This window comes from Podarcis vaucheri, assembly GCF_965113315.1.
Source record: "Podarcis vaucheri genome assembly, chromosome: 5".
Taxonomy (NCBI): domain Eukaryota; kingdom Metazoa; phylum Chordata; class Lepidosauria; order Squamata; family Lacertidae; genus Podarcis; species Podarcis vaucheri.
In genome coordinates this window covers 56,555,198-56,571,206 of record NC_138763.1, presented here as the reverse complement: position 1 = coordinate 56,571,206, position 16,009 = coordinate 56,555,198, and the positions used below count along the sequence as shown (strand labels likewise).

Below are 16,009 nucleotides of genomic sequence, written 5' to 3'. Positions count from 1 at the left end.
GCTCATGTAAACCTTGTCCCGTGAGAAACTTACTCTTTGTTGTGAGAAACAAAAAGACTTAATAGGAAGAAATTCTTAGCGCACTTACGTTCCAGGATAATTGTTTTTGTTGTCCCTCTGACCCCAATTCTGGCACTTCAGCAAATGTCTTTGGCAGCTCACGCTTTCCAGCTGCACACCTCACCAGTCTCCACCTTTGTTTTCCTCCTCTGCCTTCCTCTCCTCCAAATCTGGCTCTCTTTTAAATGACCCACCTTGAATTAAGCATAACCAGTTGAACAAATAACTTTGACTCCACCCCAGGTACAGAGCAGAACCAGTCAGTTCTCCACACTCACTCGATAAGTGCTACTTAAGAGGGAGAGACAGATCCCGAGGATATGGAGTTGAAGACAGACATCGCAGCATATATAAGAACATGGAAAATTTGGTTACCTTCCTCTGCTTTCCCATCTCATTTAGAGGGCCAAGGCACATATGACCTGTGGGCTCTTTGTGGGTACCACCACACACACACACACAGACACACACACACACAGACACACACACACACACACACACACACACTGCAACATCCACAAACACTTTATTACCATCTCAGGACTCTCACCTTACATTTTAAAATACTGCATAAGGAAAACATAAGGGAAACTTTTTTGTTTGTTATGTAAAGTATTTTCATAGCATCCTTCATAAAAAATGGATTTAAGGGCAGATAGGGCAGACACGGGTGGCGCTGTGGTCTAAACCACAGAGCCTAGGGCTTGCCGATCAGAAGGTCGGCAGTTTGAATCCCCATGATGGGGTGAGCTCTCATTGCTTGGTCCCTGCTACTGCCCACCTAGCAGTTCAAAAGCATGTCAAAGTGCAAGTAGATAAATAGGTACCACTCCAGCAGGAAGGTAAACGGCGTTTCCATGTGCTGCTCTGCTTCGCTAGAAGTGGCTTAGTCATGCTGGCCACATGACCCAGAAGCTGACCTCGTCCAGTAAAGTGAGATGAGTGCCGCAACCCCAGAGTCGTCCGCGACTGGACCTAATGGTCAGGGGTCCCTTTACCTTTTTAGGTAGGTAGGTAGATGATAGATAGATAGATAATACCCCACCCACCTGTCTGGGTTGCCCCAGCCATCACTTTGATTCTATCCACTGCTGTCACTTTGCCTATATCCCTCATGTTCTTGCTTTGGTTCTCCAGCAGCAACAGACAGCATTGGACATAGCCCTGGAGAAACTAACACTTCTATCACATCAAAATGTCTACAGTGAATAATGCACAGCCCACACATCTGAAATACTGCTTATTACGGCATGTGGGGTACAGAGGCGGACAACAGGGCTAGGACCAGCTGCCTCAGATACTGCTGCATCGGGGAATTTACATATCAGTAACCTGCCGGTTTTAGAAGGAAGTGAACTACCCTCCAACAGACATGGGTGAAGGGCAAGTACAAGTGAGGAAGCAGAACTGGGAGTGAACCAAACCCTATCAGGTTGAGCTTCAGCTGCCAGGCAACTGTGAAGTCAAGCCTCACCATGTGAAACACAGGCAGTAAAATAAGTGGGAACCCTAATGTTGCTTTTAGATGGGCAGGTACATAAGATCAAGAATGAATTTGTGTGTGTGTGTTAATGAATTCAGAGTTTCCCTTTGGCCTGTTTGTTTTCCCTGCTGTCTTCAGAGAGCTTTGCTGCTGTCAACTGCCGACATGACCGTCTGTGCTGGGAATCATTTCCCAGTGATTCATATTTGATAGGTGGAGTCGCACAGACAGAAACTCTTTGAAATGAGGTGATGCAAGAAGCATGGCACCTGTTTATGCTCTAATAGTTATTATTAACCCTTAATGTCAGCTCCAATGACTACAAGAGATTGCTTGACAGAGCCTGCTTGCATAAAACTACCAACTCCTAGGCAGACTTCAAGGTCTAGTGCTTAACGTAATTCTGCACAGCGCTGTGGCATGTTAGCACAATATGAAGATATTCAGCCTGTTTCTATACAAATTTAGACACACCCAAACCCACTGAAATCATCAGGTTCAGGAGATGCACCAAACCCTGTGCCGAATTGTTGCCTAAACAGGAGTTCAGGCCAAAGCATTATTACCTGGTTTGCACCAGTATTCTGGGCAACTTGTATGTACACAGCAGAGCTATACTGCTGCCATTGCTTTTAATGAGACTGTGACAGCAACTGCTCCAGAAATGGTAGCACAAAACCTAGAAACAAAACAGCAAGTATCTCATAGAAAGAGCACCTGCCTTCCTGAGTGGGATATTGTAGAAACTGTCTATATGGGTTTCCAGAAGGATGGACATGTCAGCCTCTTGCAGCAAAATGGTGAAGGGTCTTAAAGATTAACATAATTATTATGGCCGATGCTTTCATGGACAACAATCCTCTTCATCAAGTGCACAGAGCGTTATCCCAAGTTGCAGCTGTGGCTGTTGTATTTACATAGCTGGAAGAGGGAGTGTTACAAAATCCAGTTTCCCTATCTGCAGTCTGAAGTGGTTCAGTTCACTCTGCTATCACACAACTCTGCCAGTTTATATCCACCTCATTTTGATGTATGTGTTGACCATGCATATGACAGTATATAGCTCTCTCTCAAATAATCTGCAGGGCTTTTTATAGGTTACTTGGAGCCTACCATCCGGGCTGCAACTTCTATATAAAAGGCCCACGTGGTTGCCCCATTTAAAATAATCTTCCAAGCCTCTCTGAAAAAAAAGTGGTTCCCATGCAGCTCAGGTAACCTGTAAAGGACAGAGCTCCTCTTGTCACTTCCGTGGGGAAGACCCATAAAATTGGCCCCACCATGTGGATGAGTCATTCAGATGTTTCCCCACCTCCATCATGGATCTGCAGTTGGACAAGAAACTCCTAAGTCACATGGAGAATACTTAAAGGGCATCTCAATCAGAGATAGCTGTTGGAGGCTGTTCTTTTGAGTGTAAACAAGCAGTCAGTGACTCACACATAAAGATCTGTTTTCCAAACAGCTGCAGGACCATCCCTATCATCAGACAGATGCCTCGGGCAGCAGATACTGAGGGACAGGTGGGGAGGTATTAGAGAACAGAGCTGTGTGCACCATGTGCTCTCTAAGCTAGCTTGCTGTCCTCAGGTGCAGAGGAGGATGGTGTCATTGTCGATGCACAATTCAACAGTGCTAATCTGGTTGGCTTCTCTATGTAGAATGGAGAGATTGCCAGCTTGCCCTTCCCCTCATACAGCAAAATGTATTGGGCCAACCCTGAACAGTAGTTATTTGCAGCCGTAAAAAGCAAGAGTAGAGCAACTTGTGTTTCTCTCCAAGTATCATTGGACTACAACTCCCATCAGTTCCAGACAGCATAGCCAGTGGTTGGGGATGATGGAAGTTGGAGTCCAGGCTTACTTAAAATAATAAAAGAAATAAAGTAAAAAGGTGGCTGCTCTGTGTGCTGCTCTGGTTCGCCAGAATTGGCTTAGTCATGCTGGCCACATGACCAGGAAGCTGTACGCCGGCTCCCTCGGCCAATAAAGCGAGATGAGCGCCACAACCCCAGAGTCGTCCATGACTGGACCTGATGGTCAGGGGTCCCTTTACCTTTAACCTTAAAAAGTTGGCACTAATTAGTTTCTGGGTCTATTTTTGCACAAGCATCTATTTTCTCTTTTTTTTTAATAATAATAATAATAATTTTTATTAACCAGCCAATCACATCAAATCAAATCACATCACATAAATTCAGAATTACAAAGCCGAATTTTAAATTTTGTTAAGGGAACCCATATTTCAAGATCCGAAGGGGGATTCTGATCATCTTCTTGCTACTGCATTAATGTCCAAATCAGTCCAAACAAAGTTCATAATTCTATCCAGACTTATCTTGCTGTTTCCACATCACATCTTGTTCATATATTTTCTCTTTTTTCTTTATGATCTCTTCTGATAGTCTCCTTAAGCCGATAAACACCAATAATAATCCTGTGTGAATTTTTCCATTCTTCCAGTCCTCAAATCGAGATGGTTTCCATATATCATCACCTTCATAGATAACAGCGCTCTTTCCATCATTAATTACAGAACTGTCGTTCTTAAGTCCCACTGAGGAGTTTCATCCACAATATAAAAAAGGTCTATTTCTCTATTTCTCCTCTCAGACTTAAGTCCTCTGACAGAACTTCCCAATATGACGACGGTATTTTGAACTGCGTCATTCCAAAGCCCTTATACATTCCACGCTCTTCTTAAAACATGCTCTGGTTCCAAAGTTTATCTCCACACAGCCTTAAATCCACAGCTTAAGTCCTTAAAATGACATTTCTGACTTGTGGGTGGGGGGGATTCTTGTTTAATCACATAAGGAAAGAAAGGAAAGTTTTTCCCCCTCCCCCTTTGCATACCGAGTCTTGGCGTATCTTCTCATGATCTATACTTGTTCCTCCGACTCGTCTTGTTTTATCAGAGATCTCTTCTGTTAGCAGTCTTTACTCCCCCTTCTTCCTTGAAATATGTGCATTAGCTTCATCCAAATTGTTTCTTTTGAAGTTCTTGCAGCTAGTGGCGCGGATCAGAGACGGCGTCCAGGAGTGCCGAAATCCCACAGGAGGGCATTGTGCCTAGTGCCCCCATCCCCACAAATTTGGGGGTGGTATAGGGCACAGCAGGCAAAGGCAGTCCCCCACCACAATCCTGGGGGTGTAGGGAGGCTATTTACTCCCATCACAGCCTCCAATTTACCTCGTATGGGTCGGAGAGATGTTATTGTCAGCCATCTTCTGATGCGCCCCAGTGGTTCCCAAGCATCTATTTTCTCTTGATTGTTGTGGTACAACTCCAGTAAGCCTAAGCAGGAAAAGACTCCCCCTGGGAGGAACACGAAGTCACTTAATGAACAAAGTGTCTCAGTTGCATTGAGACCTAGTAATTAAGGCCAGTTGCTAAACCATATTGTCATGCTTTCTAACTGGATCATGAGGCTATGGAAGGGAGCTCCAGCAGGTCCTTCTGCCTGGCTGTCGAGAAGGGAATGAACAAAACCAGCTTCTGTTGCCCCAGATGGCATAATCCCTCAATGCTTCAAACAAACACCCAACCTAATCTGCTAAAGTTGTGCAACACATGTGCTTTGCCAGCCTGGCTCTGGCACTATTTATACCTGATGTGATCATTTTCCAGTCACTAAAACAAACCCCCAACAGCGTGAGGCGATCTGTTTTCAGGATCTAGGGACACTTATATTTAAAGGTGCTTGTGCAATACCCAGTGAGACTTCGCTACACTTGCAAACACTTTGGGGAACTTGAAGACCAGATGGTCAAGATGTAGCTTTGCATTTTGTTGCAGAAGGGTAGGACTCATATATCTTGTAAATATCACTGGCAATGAGGTTCTAAGTTTTTGAAATAGGAGCTGTGAGCGTAGACCTTCTCCTTAGAAAATCTGCTCTGTAATATTTGACATCTCGGTAATCATGCTGTCTGCCCAATATGGGTGCCCTGGACTTTGGCTGACTCTGGCTTGTCTTTAAGATGTGCCTCCACTTATGCTCAGCCTGTACCTTTGTAAATACATTCAACTGTTTAAAAAAGGGGGACATATGCCTCGGGTGACCTCCTTTCAAAGAAAAACAGAAGCCAGGTAACGGCTGTGCCCCAGAATTTCTTGCTTATCAGAGACATGGGGTGAGCGTGAGAGTATATTATTTCCAGATCCTGTATCCTATGGCTCTCACATCCACATTAGATGTGCTGCTTTTAGATCCGAAGGAGATCCTGCTGTTCTCCCTCCTGCTTTCTTCACCTGCCTTCCCACGCCCAAGTAGAAGCTCATCTCTAACCTGAAATGACCTTGTTAGGGTGGGTAGGTTCAGGGGTGGACTTTGGTAATATGGCACCCTGAGGACAAAATTTGGCACGCCCCTTCCAAATATTTCTTATTTTCACAATAATTCCTTTTGGTACGTTTACCTGTATATTTACCCATATAAATACAGTTTGTTTGTTGTTACTACTACTACTATTACTATCACTATTTTGCACCACGTCAACTTGGCTGCCTATGCAGGGGAACTGCCCTAAATCCAGCGCTGGGTGGGTGTCTTAAAACTGGAACAAATTAATCATGTACTTTCTTTGTGCTACTTCAGCATCAGACTGGCATGTCTCTGAATACTAGTGTCTGAGGGATACAAGCAGGTGGGAACTATTGGACTCATTTAACTACTGCCTTCCAGATATGCCTCGGGGTGATGTACAAAATGCAACACAAATCTATGGAAACAGTTAAAAAACAACACAGAAAGTAACCACAAATATGTTTTAAAACAATACCAAATGCACCCGTGGCGGGGATCTGAATGGAAAGCATCTAGATTGGGGAAGCGTGTAACATCCAGTTGATGGGTTTCCCATTGGTATCTGGTGAGCCCACCTTGAGAACACAAAAATGGCCTTTCCAGCAACACTCACCTAAGGTGCATTGTAAAATTTTATGTCTTGGCAGGAATTGCTGCAACTCCCGTCTGCAAGTTACCGTCCAGAATGTCCAGGAATATTTCCTCCCAATAACATATACTCTTCTGGAGAGGAACTGGTATTTGGGAATACAGAAACCCTATCCCCCAGACCTCACTGTGTTGATCTGGAGGAGAGCCAAAGGTTGGCCAGACTCATCGGCTCTGATCCTAAAAATATCCACACACATAGAGCCCCAATTTGCAACTAAGACTTGGAGTCTCTCACTGTTTGCAGAGCTGAGGCCAATCTATGCATAATCCTGGGACAAGGGTAGGGGTTTCGGTGTTGTGTTGTTGCTCACAGAAAAGATAATATGAAAGAAAACAACCCAAAGTTTCTTCAGTCTAGGTTTTTTGGGGGGTGTAGTAGATATGCTCACACAGTATCCCCCTAAAAGCCTCATGCACCCTCAAGCTGAGTGCACACTAGTGTTACACCTGTATGTATAGCACAAGTTAATTGTATTTGGGCTGGAATCAGGTTACAGTGCATTGTACATAGAATCTAAAACAAAACACCCATGTAGACTGTCTTGTGCTGGAGTGTTCATTTTTTACACAGTTCCCTTTCTACGTGTTTGGCTCCTCCAGACTGGTGCTTGTTTGTTTGTTTGTTGCAAATTTTGCATATTCTGCAACATGTCATTGGTGCTATAGCAGTGTGTTAGTGGTGAATGGTTAGTGGATTTATATTCCTCTTTATTAGTTGTTCTTGAATGCTTCCCTGAGACCTTAATGATTATCTGTGGGTTTTTTCAAATGATGTTTTAGGTTTTAGTGGTGTGCATCACCTTGATACCTTATAATACAGTGATATAGAAATACTTTTGTAAGTAAAATAAATAAAAAGAACTTGCCTGCATTGTTGCTATCTGGAGGGTTATTCTTGGGCTATAGCACAGCAAAAGCAGAACCAAACAACAACCACCTTGTAACATTTGTTGTATAAAATACTGCAGGATTTCAGCAGAAAGTTATGTGGAAAGAATGCAGACTGCCCCTAGGCTTTTTGCAGGTGCAAACAACATTGAGAGCAGGGTGATGCTTACTGCCCCAATACCACCATGAGAGCAAATAATCATGAACACACAATAAAAGGGGCATTTGGAGAGACCCCTACATTGGTGCTAAAGTGATAAATGCAAAGAGAGCTGAGCATGCACGTGACTGGGGAGAAATGAAGTGTGACAAAGGTGGCTGTTAGCTTTCTGTAGATAACATCAAATGAATGGGACAGGCCTTCATATTTTCCTGACTAGAAATGCTAAGACAGCAACTGCCTGGCAGTTCTGAATAAGATTCTCCAAATCTCCATGGGCCACATGCATCTGCCATGATACTCTCCCACTTGCCCCTTCCCGTCAGCATTGCAAACAAATCTGTAGTGCTAAAAGAGTGAAGCCTGGTGCATTGCAGTTTTGGGGCTAACTGGAAAGCTCCCATTTCCAAACTTCAAGGCCCCGTGTGCAGTATGCTACATGGTCTATGTGCCACCACAATCTTGATGCTTCTGTTGTCTCTGCTGAGACACCTGGTGTAAATCAGGAGACGCTGGGCATAACAAAAAAATACCTGGTGCAACTTTGTATTGCTTTATGCTTTTTTTGAAAAGCTTGCAGCCCCCCCTTTTTTCAAGTGGCTGATTTTATATTTACATCAACAGAATTGTTGAGTGCTGCTGTGGTCAGAATGCCATTTGTGAGCCACTGGATGTATTTCGTCTTTAATAACATTGCAAACTAAGTTTAGCCAATTTTGAAGCTGATTTGAATGGAACATGAATTTTCCTTGACATTGGAAATATCACCATGATTACCTCTCCCTTCAATAAACAAGGATTCTTGTCCTCTTCAAATAACTCAAGCTTTTGACAAAAACAAATGTTGACCACAGGTTTCATACAACTTTAACTTAATGGTGGATTTTGGCTCAGCACAACTGCGTAATATTCCAGATCTGTGGGTAACAGTGACTAGTCTAATAAAGAAAGTGGTTAAATGTAGTCATCAGCCTGTGAGTTGGGAAGGACTTGGAAACAGTTAGCTATAAACCAGTCGGGATGTTTTGCAGACAGCTTTTTCCAATACATTTTTCCTTTTCTATAATATTTGCCTCACATAATAAGATAACTCAAACCATCTCTGCACTGACTACTTCACTTCCACTGATTTGCAACTGTTCCAGTTACATTATTCCCCAGTGTGCACTTCATGCTACAAAAATGGCTGCCGTTCCCCATTCGATCTATGCTGTAATGAGGGATGAATCTACACAAGCATGCAATACCGCTTGGCCACTGCAATGGCAAGTTTGTGTGTATATAAAACCTTGCAAACTATTATGGAATCAGTTTTGATGAAGTGGGTATTAAAATGTTTTAAGGAAACCTTTTAAAAATACGACATGCCCTTTTAAAAATATGACATGCCCAGTTTACTGACACCAATGCCCTACCTCTGTATTCAAGGTATATACAGTGGTACCTCGGGTTAAGTACTTAATTCGTTCCAGAGGTCCGTTCCTAACCTGAAACTGTTCTTAACCTGAAGCACCACTTTAGCTAATGGGGACTCCTGCTGCTGCCACGCCGCAGGAGCACGAGTTCTGTTCTCATCCTGAAGCAAAGTTCTTAACCCAAGATACTATTTCTGGGTTAGTGGAGTCTGTAACCTGAAGCGTCTGTAACCTGAGGTACCACTGTATACATTTTTAGTTTAAATGGGAGGCAGGAATATACATAAAAGCTCCACCCTTTTCCAACATCCCAGTGTATGCCAGCTCCATGGCAGATGTTCTACATTCAGTGCCAAGGTCTGCACTTGAATGCCTTCCCCAGATTAGGAACCCTGGGGAAGTTTAGGGAAGGGCCACAACTCAGCGGAAGAGCATCCATATTGCATGCAGAAGGTCCCAGATTCATTCCCCAGCATCTCCAGGCAGGGCTGAGAAAGATTCCCATCTAAAGCCCTGCCAGTCAGTGTAGACAATATTGAACTGGACAGTCCAATGGTCTGGCTCATGATATCGCAGCTTCTTATGCTAGGTTTCCAATTGGAGGGAAGCATTCAGTTGAACATGGTTACCCTAAACGCTCAGAAGACAAACGTGAAGCCAACATACTCAGGACTTGCATACCATCTCCCTCCTCTCTTCAAGTCCACATGTGTTTCTCCAAATACATGAATGTATACAGAAGTCAGAACAGGTTTCACCACAGCTTGCAGACAACAACTGGGTGCAGTAAGTTCCTGTTGAAAGAGAAACTCATTCGCCACTGGAGATAACATATGCAGAGCTGGACATGTTGTTTTATTTGGTTTCCCATGCAGCAACCTGTTCCAGATACTTACAAAAAACAACAACTGTGTGCATGCAGCTTTTATATTGGCTCCCTCCCATGTTCCTAAACTGGGGTGCTCAAGTCTTGTAGACAACATAGGATAAAATCTTGATTTCTGTTTCCCATTGTACCTCAACCCAAAACCTGAGCGAGGCAAATGGGCTTGTCGAGTCCTAACATGCACCATGCAGTATGAAAAATTTAATTAGTCCAAGAATGTGCTTGTGTGATGTTTCAGACCTGCTGAGTGGTGCGCTTGTAAACGTGCCATGATGCCTAATGTTCTTTTTTCTCAAAGCAGCAGAGCTCAGCATGCAGATTCCAAAAAGAAAGAAAAGGGAGTTTGTCATTCATGTATAGCTTCAGTACAAAGCTTTACAGCAGTGGGTGTGTTCATCGCCTCAGCACTGCTCTGATTCCACCTTGGAATTAGCTCTTTCATGAAAAAAAAACAAAAACAAAACCTACATAAAACAAACCATAACATCCCATGATTTTGACATCCAGTCCTTATGACTAGGAGAAAATGGACATCTCAACTTCCTTGTCCAATTGACTATTTAGATGCTAGTAGCAAGCAAAATACTGTAGTACATTTCTGTGGTGTTAAAATCTAGGCCTCTGATTCGAACTCCATTAAAGTTTTGGAAACTTTGCAGAATATTTTTTTTCAGAAGCTATTCTCTCTACCATCAGGAATGTCAGCAGCTCTTCTTTGTAAAGAATCCAGGTGGCCAACAATTAAGGCAAGAACAGATTGCGCTCAGTTAAAGTATATTAAAAGAATTTCTACTAAGCCAATTGAGCATTTTCCTGTGCTGTGCTATATGGAATTGGATCATAACCAGCTCTGGAAAGCAGCTTGTCAGGGTGCTTTAGACAAGTATTATTTTCCAGAACTGTGGTCTGCATTGACCAAAAAGAAGTGTCAAATAAATGATTGGCTCTTCTGGATAGAATCCAGAAGGGACCTGCAACCAATGAGAAATGCCCAATTTCCCCCTTGGTATTCACTCCTGAGAACAGAGCATTCTACAGCAAATTATCTGGCCAAACTCTCACCAATTTCCTTAAGAAATGCCTTTATTTAACTGTGTTTCCAATTGAGGCCCACTCTAGTCTTGGATGGCTGCTGTTACAAGGTCCCATACGCAGACAGACTTTGTATTTGTGGCCAACCTCAGCTGGAAGACATCACTCATTATCTGTTAGCCTGCCACTTATATACCCAAGAGATCGCTTTCTGAAACCTTTGTTCACAGAAACACATAGGTACACTATAAATGGTTTGATTTCTTTTAAGTGACTATAATAGCTTTGTAACACAGTAGCCCTCTGTCCACTGGCTGCAAAAAAAATAACTAAAAAGGAAAAAGGAGTTGGATAAAATTGCAACAAATTGTTTTGGTAATTCAGAGGCTTAATCTGAAATCAGGCTAGATTTAAACTTGTTGGTGTCTCTGGTATCTTCTCTCTCTTTCATCATGGATGTTGGCTTATTTTTTTGATGTATGTTCTGTATTATTTTATTAATACTATTGTTACAAGTTTGTCATAGCTAGAACAATAAACTTATGAACTTGTTACTTGTTAAATTAAAATTTTAGTTACAGAATGGTTGTAGTAAATACTTTGCAATACCAAACATTTGGAGTCCTTGTCAGTTGCACACTTCAAAACTGTCTTCACATTTAATCCAGTTCAAAGTTCTGTTTAAACTGGTTGCTACGCAATTCGTCGACCTAAGAAGAGCCCTGCTGGATCAAACCAAAGGCCCATCTAGTCTAGAATTGTCTTCCTGCATTGGTCCAACCAGAAGGGGGGATGGAATGGAGTGTGCTGTAAAAGGGCATGTTTGTCTGTCAACCTAAACATTCAACACAGCGGCAATTCATTAAAATTCCCACTTGTTTGCTGTTATTGTGAAATATAATGTATCTCATCCTTCAAACACACACACACACACACACACACACACACACACAGAGAGAGAGAGAGAGAGAGAGAGAGAGAGAGAGAAAGAAATTGGTCCAGGCTCAAATCCTGCCCCCCTCTCCAATCAGCTACGAAGCCCACTAGGTGGTCCCAAACCAGTCAATTATCTCTCAGCTCAATCTACCTCACAGTGTTGTTGTGAGGTTAAAATGAGGCAGAGGGGAAGAGAAGCATGCAGGTCTTAAATAGAAATACTTGCAAAATAATAGTTAGGCTAAGGATCTGAATATGTGAAATTATAAAACAATATTAAAGTTAAGATGAAAAGAGATAAAGATGTTAAGAGGATTAAGTAAATTTTACGAGATATTATTTTGGAAAACCGTTACAATGATACATAATGAAATTCAGTCAAGGGAATCTGAGGAAGTCATTTAACTATGATATTAATATTGGATCAAGTTCAGTTATGTTTGTTTGTTTTTCTAAAAATGTGGGAAACTAATAAAATTTTTGAAAAAAAGAGAAGCATGCAGGTCAACTTATTTTTGTTGTTGTTGTTATTATTTATGAGATTTATATACAATCCTTCATCCGAGGATCACATGGCAGTTCACATTATATATAAAAAATATAATATAATTACAAACAATACCCCCCCACAACTTAAAATGCCATAGATTGTTTAATTAGTAAAAGGCCTAGGTGAAGAGGGATGTTTTCACCTGGCACCTAAAGATATGTGATGAACTTAAATTCCTTGGAAGAAAGTGGGACAGGAATATGAATATACTAAAACTGCACCAAACATTTTATTTCAGGCATCCCCAACCTTCGGCCCTCCAGATGTTTTGGGACTACAACTCCCATCACCCCTGACCACTGGTCCTGTTAGCTAGGGATGATGGGAGTTGTAGTCTCAAAACATCTGGGGGGCTGAGTTTGCCAATGTCTGTTTTATTTCTTATAGATGCTCAGTATATATACAATATATACACAAGTAGTTCTAATAGCCTATGCTATTATAATTTGGTTTAAATCAAAATATAAATGTAAGTTGCTTAAAGGTTTCATTACATTCAAGAGGTATATGATTCAAGGACTTGAAAACAGACTCTGTATGCTCTGTTGGTACCCAGTAAAATCATAATAAAAGCATAATCTATAAAAATATATTTTAAATAAATATTTCTGTCAGGTGCAATGGGTCAGTGTACCTGGGGTCAGAATCACCTTCCCCTACCACCCCTTTAAAGAACAGAAACAGATCACAGATGCTGAAATTCTGCCCCTACATGTATATGTGGAGGCATCTTGTAATGTGTCAGGTATTTTAATCAAGTCATTCAGGTGAAAAAGGTGATGAAAAGAACAGCCTTCACCAATCTGGCAACCTTCAGATGTTTTGGACTACAATTCCCATCAACCACAGCCAGCTGGAGCTAGGGCTGATGGGAGTTGTGGTCCAAAACATATGTCAAGCACCAGGCTGGTATAATATAAGGCTTGAATAATTGAAAGCAGCAAATACCATCCCATGCATTCCTTTTTATACCTGAAATGTATGATAAATAAAATCAATGTATTGCATAAACGTGATAAAACAATTAAATAAATGCCAGCAAGCAGCATTTTCAAAGTTATGACAGCCTAGAATAAACATCTGTGAAAAGTACACCTTTGATGGTTAATCTGCATCATTTAATCTCAAATTGGCACCCCTATTCCGGCTTCAAAATTCTGAATGTGTTTCCAGACAGTCACTATTTTGGAGTGTGATTCAACTGTATGTCGGCAAATTCAGGTATATGGAGCCGTTGGGGCTCTTGCTCAATAAACTTGCTTCCTCAAAAGAACGGACCTTTTGCAATAAGGCAAACAGTGGATAAATGCACTGGAAAGTGTGGAATGAAACTTGCTTTGACATAGCCTCCCCACAAACAAATAAGAATGACTGCTCAATAAACACCAGAAGCACCTTTACACACACAACTTCAGCCTGTAATGCTGAAAAAGGAAAATCTCTTCATAACTTTGCAAGCTGAAGGTTATAAACCACTTCTGTAAGGAGGAAAGGAAATCTTTTCCTGTAATATTCTGCAAAAGCCCAGCTAACAAAATTGTTCTAAGCTTTCTGTTGTCAAAAAGGATTTACAGAAGTGTGATTTAGGATTTACTTACCTCGTTTTCCTCCAATCAAAAAGCAAAAACGGTGCCCCTGATCTGACAGCGTCCTTCACTCCTTGCTTTTTCCTCCTGTGTATGTGAATCCCTTTCCCCCTGGATCACATGAAAGTGTTCTATTAATGTGAATTGGCTTAGGTTTGAGAACACTATGCTGGATAGCCGTGAAGTGTAAGGAATCTGACCCCGGGAGCTCAAAGCTACAACACGTCAGTTCTCTGCAGGAATCCCCCGTTACTGGATGGGAAAATAGCATAAAAGGAAATGCACTCCACATGAACACACCCTCCCAGGTGCTGTAAACTAAATGCAGAATGTTTTATTCCTTGGTTTATTACTAAATGCAATATTTATATATTATGCCAGTACAGCCCTTTGGGATTTTAACTCTGTGTATTTTTGGTTTCAACTTTAAAACACACATACTTAGATGCATAATACCTCTCTGCTTGCTCACTGGATAAAATTAGGACCAGGCTCGAATTGAAGCCCACACAGAAACTTGAAGGCTCAGATCCTAGCTGAGAGCAAAGTCCCACTGAATGGGACTTATTTCAAAATTTACATGCACGGGATTTGGCTGGGATCCTGTCCAGCCCTGCCCCCACATTCTCTTCTACAGGAGGATCAGCAAATGCAATTCCTAAATGATTAACAGCACTACTATTTCAACACTCCTTTTTCCCCAGAGAAGGCATTACTCTAAAATAAAAACAAAAGGTAGAAGCCATATTTTTTTACAGTATTTATTTGTGAGGACTGGGGTTGGCTGTGTAGAGTCTAACTTCTCAGCTATTGCAATGAGACAGATGGCTGCATTTAACCCTTTCCTTGCAGTTTTCTTGTTTAAAAATAATGCTCCCACTCAAACCTGCTGCCTGCCAGTCCCACACGGTTGCACTTCCACAACTGCTGTGCTGCCTTTGTTCCATTAGAGGGCATCCAAGAGGTCTTGCTTTCTCAGAGTTCACAGGCTGAGGTTTTAGCTTCTTAACCAGGAAGACTCTGGCCTTATCTGTCAAGGGGGAAATATCAGAGAGCTCACAGTGAAAATAACTTTAAAGCAGGGATGAAGAAGTGTTGTCCTCTGAGCATTGTTTGACTACAGTTCCCATGAGCCCTCTCCACTGGCTATGCTGGCTGAGGATGATGGCAACTGGAATCCAATAACATTTGAAGGGCCTCACCAGTTCCTCATCCCTGCTGTCAGGCTGCATTCACCTCTGTTCGTAGCACATACATGTAGTTTTTTTTGCAATATGGAATCATTTGTCCTTAAAATATTGCTTTCAATCTAGACTGATTCTAGATGCTGCCATTCAGATGTGGGTGCAGTTTTCTGATGTGCTTGAATGTGTTATGCATACTTTTAGTTATTGTCACCTGTCTTAAATCTTCAGGGAAGGCAGGGCTCCAATTCTGCACACACGTGCTATGAAGTAAATCTGAGTGTATTTAAGACTAGGCTGTGTATATGCTAAGGATACTGCAGTGAGTAAACCATGCCCTTTAGGGTTTTCATTTGGCTTTCTTGTTAAACTCATACTGTGGCCAAAGGTCTTTGCCTAGCAACAAAAACAAGCAGCCCTACACAGCAAACCACTGTGGCTAACTGGTTTATTAGAAAAAAAGGTTTTATTAAGCTCACTTGTCCTTGATTTATTTTATCTTATGTAAATGGTCCTGAGTGCTGCAGCTTAATAAAGCTCATTTTGGGGCTACTAGTTGCAGCAGGCTCAGACGATCATATGCTGCTACTACCCCCTGCTGGGTGCCACATCTTCCTCAAGCAAGAAATCAGAGTGTGCGGAGGCGGAGCACTCTCTCTTGATCACATGCATTTGTTCTTAAATCGGAGTTTGCTAAACAGCATTCACAGTCACTGCCTGTGCATTTCTTCTGCTCAAAAAACCACTAACTCAGACTGAACTAGATGGGGAAAAGACTGCGTTGGTGTTTTCCCGCACGTCCCCTCGCGGAAATTTCTTTGGTTCGTTTCACTGAGCACGCGTTTCTTCGAAGGCACTCGCGTGCACCC

General features: G+C 42.0%; 1 protein-coding gene and 1 long non-coding RNA gene across 10 annotated transcripts in view; one reads left to right on the top strand and one right to left on the bottom strand.

Annotated features, from left to right (window-relative positions):
- Positions 1-14,145, bottom strand: part of TACC2 (transforming acidic coiled-coil containing protein 2) — a 154,955-nt gene extending 140,810 nt beyond the window's left edge. For 4 of the 9 annotated variants that reach the window (XM_082222735.1, XM_082222737.1, XM_082222734.1 and 1 more), the window contains exon 1: positions 89-254. The gene's annotated coding sequence lies outside the window, so the exon portion shown is untranslated. Of the gene's footprint in view, positions 1-88; positions 255-9,647; positions 9,761-13,968 lie in introns of those variants that run through there. The other 5 variants (XM_082222739.1, XM_082222729.1, XM_082222733.1 and 2 more) reach the window with 4 other exon arrangements.
- LOC309532494 lies at positions 5,206-7,257 on the top strand. The gene is made up of 3 exons (XR_014219881.1): positions 5,206-5,345; positions 5,707-5,853; positions 6,500-7,257. It is a non-coding gene; the product is annotated as an uncharacterized lncRNA (long non-coding RNA).
- Positions 14,146-16,009: the final 1,864 nt, after the last annotated feature.